At 35.3% G+C, this 7,856-nt stretch overlaps 1 protein-coding gene and 1 long non-coding RNA gene across 3 annotated transcripts in view; one reads left to right on the forward strand and one right to left on the reverse strand.

Moving 5' to 3' along the window:
* Positions 1–459: 459 nt before the first annotated feature.
* The window catches only part of LOC125652881 (uncharacterized), a 10,542-nt gene continuing 3,145 nt past the window's right edge, over positions 460–7,856 (forward strand). Inside the window, exons 1-2 of one of the 2 annotated variants that reach the window (XR_007361752.2) lie at positions 460–831; positions 5,401–5,464. This is a non-coding gene — a long non-coding RNA (uncharacterized LOC125652881). The remainder of the gene's footprint in view (positions 832–5,400; positions 5,465–7,856) is intronic. The other variant, XR_007361751.2, reaches the window with a different exon arrangement.
* Positions 5,929–7,856, reverse strand: part of LOC125652290 (uncharacterized) — a 39,943-nt gene continuing 38,015 nt past the window's right edge. Inside the window, exon 9 of the mRNA XM_048882348.2 lies at positions 5,929–7,856. This exon is cut by the window's right edge and continues 3,121 nt beyond it. The gene's annotated coding sequence lies outside the window, so the exon portion shown is untranslated.

Consider the following 7,856-nt stretch of genomic DNA (forward strand, 5'->3'; position numbering starts at 1 on the left):
AATATATGTAGGCCTAAGCAAAGTCCATTGTTCCTGCAAGACATGGTCCAGCAAAGAAACTCAAAATACAATTTCAGATACCAAGAGACTTTGGAACTTCCAAGCTACTAGGTATGGTAAACAGTCATTCAGCTATGTAGCCGCCACACTATGGCACTCCTTACCTAACAACGTAAGAACAATTTAGAACATCCATATACACTTGGAGGGAGATAACTGCAGATGCAGCTCCTGTCGAGGACACGGTGTGGAGGTGTATTGGCTGAATGAATACCTAATTTTTCAATTTACTGATTTAGTTTGCTGTTTCGTTTTATGCAAATTTTACAGCCTTTAATCTGCATTACTATCAAAAAAAAATTTTCAAATCATTTATTTTTTATTTTTTGCTTTTTGAAAGATTCATTTTTATTTCATCTTTCTTAACTGTTTTATTTTCATTATTGTTGTTGTCGTATACTTTGTAACTGTAGTTATTGTAAACTGCTATTTATTATTATTTATTTTATTATTATCATTATTATATTTTTCCTTATTATTCTTAGTTATATACAATTTCTTACTGCTGTGGTTTAAATTTAGTGAAAGGCTTTTGTTTGATTCTTAACTTCTGAAATTGTCTATTTATATAGTATGTGTGTAAATATGTATATGTGTCTCTTCATGCTTACCTTTGTGATATTTTGTATTTTATTTTGTCTGTGATTTAAGAGCTCTGTATATGCATTTTATTCATTTCAGATTGTCATCGTATTCGTGTTGTGTTCTTGTGTACGTGGTGTCACGTGATTGTTTTGTGAATATGGTTTTGCTGAGTTAGATATTTGTAGAGTGAGTATCTTATTAGATTAGTTTTTTAGGGAGTTATATATAGTAGTGTACGCATGCACGTGAGCTTGTATAAAAGGATGAGCACACAAACTTGACTCTCCTTTATGTCAGAAAGATTTCATGTAAATTTGAGCTTTTCCGACCCAGTGGTTCTTGAGAAGATTATTAAATGGTCCCATCCTTTTTTTTGTGATTATATCTCCTTTGAAGAGGGTATCACCCTTCATTTGTACAAACTTCAATCTCCTTCACTCAAGGATGCTTTGTGCCAAGTTTGGTTGAAATTGGTCCATTGGTTCTGGAGAAGAAGATGAAAATGTGAAAAGTTTACAACGACGACGACAACGGAAAGTTTTGATCAGAAAAGCCTTAGGTGACCTAAAAAGGGTTTATTTTGGACTTAATTGTTGACATGTACTGAAGAGATTTTCAAAAAAAATTAATGATAAATATTAATCAACTCATGTATGTTATTCAGGGGAGGGAGGGGAACCTGAAACCAAGCAGCGGTGGATCAGGTATCGGCAGCCGAGTTGGGGTTTCATTTATGGTTAAAAAAAGATAATAATATCCCTTCATGTATACCATCCCACAAGTGTGCAGGCCAGTTATCAACAATTTACGCAAAGCCGGATTTCCTGCTTCTTAGATGTTTTGAAGACAAATAATGGGGGGGGGGGGGGGGGGGGGGAGTGTAGAGGAAATACATACGAATATTTATACATTCTACTGCAATTTTTTTCTCTATTAAACTACATCGTACTTTCGGTCAAAACTGGTATCGAGTAGGCTAAACCAGTTTTTGTTCATTTCACATGATCGACCATCTTTGCTAGCCAAGACAAAAGAAGAGTGTTCGCTAGCCAAGGGTTTTCGGTCCATAGACGGAGCGGAGTGGACCGAAAACCCTTGGTTAGTGAAGATGACGGAGCGGGGGACCTAAACACTTGGCTAACCAAGATGCACATGACCATGTGAGGAACAGGCAAAGTATTAAAGCATTCCGTCAGAAAACTTAAATACTGTACATTTGATGGCCCATTCGAACATTTCACCCTTGCAGGGTCGTTTAGCTAAATTTGACACACGCTCACTCATGATCATCGGGAGAGAATCGATGAAAAGCACCGTTGGCAACCAATTAACGATGGCTTCTCATCGGGCTTGGATATTTACTCGAAGGGGCAATTGGTATGGGAGGAAACCAGAGTACCCAGGGGAAATTCATGTGTCCGAGTGAGCGAGCACACTACCCTCTAACCTACCCAAAGTCGCAGCAATATCTACCCAGATGCAAGTGCAAGGAACGATACATATACATGTATATAACCCTGGGTAGAGATTGGGGTCGCAGAGGTGAGAATATCGAGTGTGTTAACCACTACCATGCGCAGACATCAGTAGCACTACAAATTTTACCCTTATATGGTGCTTACGACCGTGCGTAGCAGTGAAGGTTCATCGATCATGCCAACGCCCACTACGACTTGGACCTTCGTTTTTTTAAAGGGACTGATTCACGATTTCCCCCAAAATCTTGTTTTTCACTTTTAATGATCAAAATCTACTGTCAAATGTGTTTAAAAGGATTCACAAAAAAAATTAAGGTTATGCATTATCACAGGAGCTCATTTTAGAGGGTTTATTATTTGTTTTGTAAACAAAGATTGCGATATGTTATATTGTTTACAAAATTTTCAGAAGAAATGGCAATCAATCTAAGTTTATTACATCTATCGTATTTCAAGCATTCTTTAGGTAAAATTTTGTCATCTAAAATACGAAATTGTGATTATGCAAAAGTAAGATGCTTTATATTACAAAATTAATATTTTACTGGTTTGTTTGTTTACAAAAAAAGACCCGAGTCTTTGTTTACATAACAGAGTTAAGGTTAAAATATAGCTTTTATTCTCCCATTCAGAAGGTTAAAAGTTTGGCTGTCAACATTAAATGAGTGATAATTTTAATAATTAACATCAAAAATGAAAAATATTTTTTTCAAAAATCGTGAACCAGTCCCTTTTTAAGGACATACGCGATGTTTCGGACATTGATTTGAAAATTATATTTTCAGAGTTCTTAAGTTTGTATTTGAAAATTTAATAGGTTTTAAATTTTATATTGTAGTAATGTTACCACAGGAACTAGTAATGCAAACTTCGGGGTTAGATTCCCGATTGATCCAGAATTTTCTCGATCCCTTCCCTGCTTCTATGACGTAGTAATGTCCATACAAGCAACCCTTTGTACTACAATACATACAAGAGCTGACTTTACATTTTCACTTGCCACAACCAGGAATTATCAAAATATGCGAACCCTAAAACAATCCTAAGATATTTTTTGGTAGAAACAAGACAAGATGCAAATGAATTGTACCCGAAATGTCACGAAAAATTATATGTTACTGAAAAAAGTAGCGACTAACTTGTGAATGCCGAGCGTTCGGTGAAGGAATTGTCACTACTTCTGCTACCGGACCTCAAAGGTGCGACTAATGAACCGCGGGCGGAAAAAATGTAATTTATTACATTTATAACGAGATAGTGGGCAAATAACACAAAATGGTGCGAAGACCGCACCGGGGGTGGGTGGGTGTGTGTGTGTACATTTGTAAGAATCTATAGTACGATGGTCGCTCCAAAGTGCGATGGTTTGTTGACGTTACGGACGCCAAAGTCCGATGGTCTGAAACTACAAAGTCCGATACAATCGGATCACGCGCTCGTCCTTTTCCGTAATGGAAATAGCCGAGTAGATACGATGGAGTCCGATCGTGAGGGGTTCATTAACGTTTGTGACGTCACGTTATCACGTAAAGTTGACAACTAAATGATAATTAAATAAGTTACCGGTAACATCAAGATTATTTTGCATTGGCATTTTTGTGAAACAAAACACGATTGGTACAGTCTGAAACAACACACTGTCCATTCAGTTTTTCAAAACAATGGACTTCAGCGTGTCACTACATCGCACTTTGGTTCATCAATATGCACTATCGCACTTTGGCGTGTCACACCATCGGGGTTTGGCGTATACCATCGCACTTTGACGTGGCCATCGTAGTTTGGAGTCCTACACATTTATTGTACAAATAAGACAAAACCGGTGTGGAGATATATTTTCATGACCCGATAATTTCAAAACGCACTTCATACAAATTCCTGCACACACTCTGTGTTATTAGCCGGATAAACACACAATAAAGAGGGGTGGGGTGTTCCATAATATTACCGAGTGCTCGATAAATGCAGTTTTCAAGCTATAATTTCGAATCCTTAGTACAATGCACAAAAAGGATGACACTAATCTAAACAGGTGCATAGAAAGTCCCTCTTCGGCTGAAATCAATGATACAATTTCGACGATCACTGGGATGATGAAACTCATCATCTACCTTTGATTTGCCTATCGATCTACTAACAAAGAGACCTTGCCATTGAAATCTGAACGATAGCGGTTTCGGGTCATTTTCTTTTCTGGTATGGAATTCGCGCTGTGGTTTAACATTTTATCAAATCTTTCCCTTAATAAAACAAATATCTGGAAATCAGCATGCGCACGGTTTGTCCGTAGTGTAGTCTTTCTATTGATGCTACTCAAAGAAAGACAAATAACCAATGGAATTGGAAAGCATTCGTGGATAGTTTGGGTGCTATCCCGCAAATCTTATATATTTTTTCTGATTTTCTCATTAAAAATCATGTTGCTGAGGCTATAGATGATTTGACAAGTTCTACTATTTATGGAAATGATACATAGCCACTGTAAACTGTGCTTAGTATACAATTTATAATATCATCTTTCTGTTGGATTGTGAATTGGTTCCAAGTTTGTACATGTATGGGGGTGGGGGTCGACACCTTTAATGCTCTATAATAGCAATATGCTGGACATATTCATCTGATAATAGGAAATACCTTTATGTAACAAGATAATTTATTGGTTCTAATCTGCAGGTTATAAAGTCTCCCAAATGAAGTACTGGCTGTATAAATGTCGGCCTTTTCTGAAATACTAATATCATCCCCCACATTAACTCCTTTGCTTAAAATCCATGCTAATTTTCATTTTAATTAAAAATGTAGATCACCAAGACCTTGATTTTGAAAAAAAAAAAAAAATTCCCTTCGTTTCTTTTAGTAAAACTTGATCCTAGTGTGTAGGTCCCAACATTCTCTCATCAGTGTCTCCATAGGTCTTGTTCTAAAGTTACACAAGTTTTTATGATCAAGGTCAGAGGTCACTAAACCTTGACACTAGTTCGTAAGTCATATCATTCCTGAAGATCCTAGGTCCCTATCAGACTTGGTTATGTAGTAAATATATCAGGTTTTATGTTCAAGGTCAGTGAAGTCACTTGACCTGGATACCAGTTTGTAGGTCACACCATACTTTCTGAAGATTTCATGTCTCATTTGGTCACAGTTCTAAATTTGAGTTTTTATGATCAAGGTCAATGTCACCTTGATACTAGTTTGTATCCCGTTATCAATTCTGAATATCCCACATCTCTTTCAATTCTAGTTCTAAAGTTATACTAGCTTTTATGTTCATTTTCAGGTCACTGGGAGTCCCTTGACACTAGATTGTGGATCCCATCACAATACCAGTTTTATGTTCCAAGGTCAGAGGTCAAGATCATTTGACACTAGTTTGTAGGTCCTATCATCCTCTTATCCCACGTAACCATTAGTCCCAGTTTTAAGGTTATACCAGTTTCTATGGTCAAAGTCAAAGGTCACTAAAATCCCTTGACCATGGTACTAGTTTGTAGGCTCTCTCATTTTCTTCTCATTTCCAAAGACCCCTGGACTCTATCATATTTGTCAAGTTTTGTAGTCACCTTTTCCAGAGTTCTATGTTCTACCCCATCCCCATATGTACCTAACAACCCAACCCCCCCTGAAAACAAACATTTCTGCACAAATACATACATTAGTCTATCATGTCCTTGATTCCAAAACTTTCATCAATGGGTTACAGAGAACACAAGAGAAAGAAGAAGCAAAATAATAACTTTGGGAGACTTAATTAGGGCACTTTAAATAAATGGAAACCTTCGTTTTTGTAGTAAGACACGATGTTGAATTATTGTATGTACGAAATGTAACAATTTATTAACACTTGCATTCACGGTATTACAACCCTGATAATATTGTGGAATATACGAATCAATTGCAACAATCTAATATCAACAATGAATCTTACATACTATAAAGTCTGGATTCATACACAATTTATGGGTTCTAAATCTACTTAAAAACAAAATACAACTAAAATTTAAAAAAAAAATACACTTACAAGATTGACAATGTAGGATTAATTTTATCATGGACAAAACAGTACGCTCAGATATTTTAACTATCAAGAGAGAGAAAAAACAACCAATCATACGAAAACGGTTCAATTTAATCTGGCTTGCAAGAGGTCATCCAGAACATATGGGGAAGAAAAAAACAACCCAAAAAACCCTCAAGTTGTGGGACTTGCTGCTATTACTAAATACATCAAGAATGGCACTAGCTGTGAGCATTACAAAATTCTTACATGACTGTTCAGAGGAAACTTTGTCTTTTTTATTCATTGCTAATTTGTCACTCATTACATACTAAATCTCTTATGAAGCTTAATAGCGGCATCAAAAGTACAGTAGTAATAATGTGCATACATTATGGGTTTTTTTTATTCAAAGTTGATTATATCTAGTACATATACCGAAAGTTATGTATTACACAAGCACATGTAAATGGGATTTCCACAAATAAAATTTGTACAATTGAATACTGGCCAAGAAATTAAAGTATGCCAAGTAATACCATATTTCTGGGATTATGCAGAAAAATTTGTATAATGCAAATCACATTTTATTTAGGAGAATTTAACATTTTTTTTATGCCTAATTTTGTGAAACTAATTAAGATCTTTAGCAATAAGGATTTGCAAAAGTTATCTTTGGTGACTATATATCTGTACATCACTGTATCCTTGTGAGAATAAGGTCTTTCCTAATATAAGTGATCTACAGTATGTATGAAAACAGAACAAGCTGTGAACTATAATATCAACACATAATGCAATAATGATAAAACAAACTTGATGGATAATCCCAATATTTCAGCATCAATTACACAAGTCACCACCTAATTCAGAGAAATCACTCAAGTCTTTTACATATTTTGAAATTGATCACTCAGTTTCTATGATGTTGAATCAGGGTTGCAAATAATCACAGGTATTCAATGAATTTGCAACTCTATAGATGACCAAATAACAATTTTTTGTAACACTGCATGTCTTGAAATACGGTTTCTAGAGGATTCAAGCAATCATACATTGCTCATTACTTCATGAATGCTAATTGGACTATACTGTAGATTTCTTCTACCAAAAGCAAGTCAAAAAGACATTTTCGTTCAAGTTTTGTAAATTTCCTACTGTAGCATAAATCAACAAAATATTGGGTGCACCACACATACCTTCCTACAGATAAATAATTAGTGCACAAAAAATTGAAAAGTAAACGTTCTGCACTTAAACTGTGATGCATATTCAGATCATTGTGTCCAAGCAACTTTTTAAGTCATTCATGCAATATTTAAATAAAACATCTAAAAATCACTGATCCATCATATTAAACTCTGAAAAGTTGACATCATCCATGTTTGCCTGCCCCCCCCATATCATCAAATTTCTGGGTACATCCTTAATTTAATTCACCAACTTTAAGATTATTTCCAAATCCACATGAACTTCGATCTAAGATTTCATTAAAAGTACCATTTTCAACTTTTGCAGTAAGAAGAAACTCCCTAAATGAAAATTAACAGTGAATGACTAAAAAAATTACTCTTTACTGTACAAAGCATTTAATACTATGAATATATATATATGATGAACAGTAAACTAACAAAGCTGTACTACAGAAATATTGTGGACTTCATTTACAAGCACTGATAAACCAAGATTCATGTACCAATTATCATTATTTCAAGGTCCCAACTCAATCCCTTCACACA

Source organism: Ostrea edulis, chromosome 5 (genome assembly GCF_947568905.1).
Source record: "Ostrea edulis chromosome 5, xbOstEdul1.1, whole genome shotgun sequence".
In the NCBI taxonomy this organism is placed as follows: domain Eukaryota; kingdom Metazoa; phylum Mollusca; class Bivalvia; order Ostreida; family Ostreidae; genus Ostrea; species Ostrea edulis.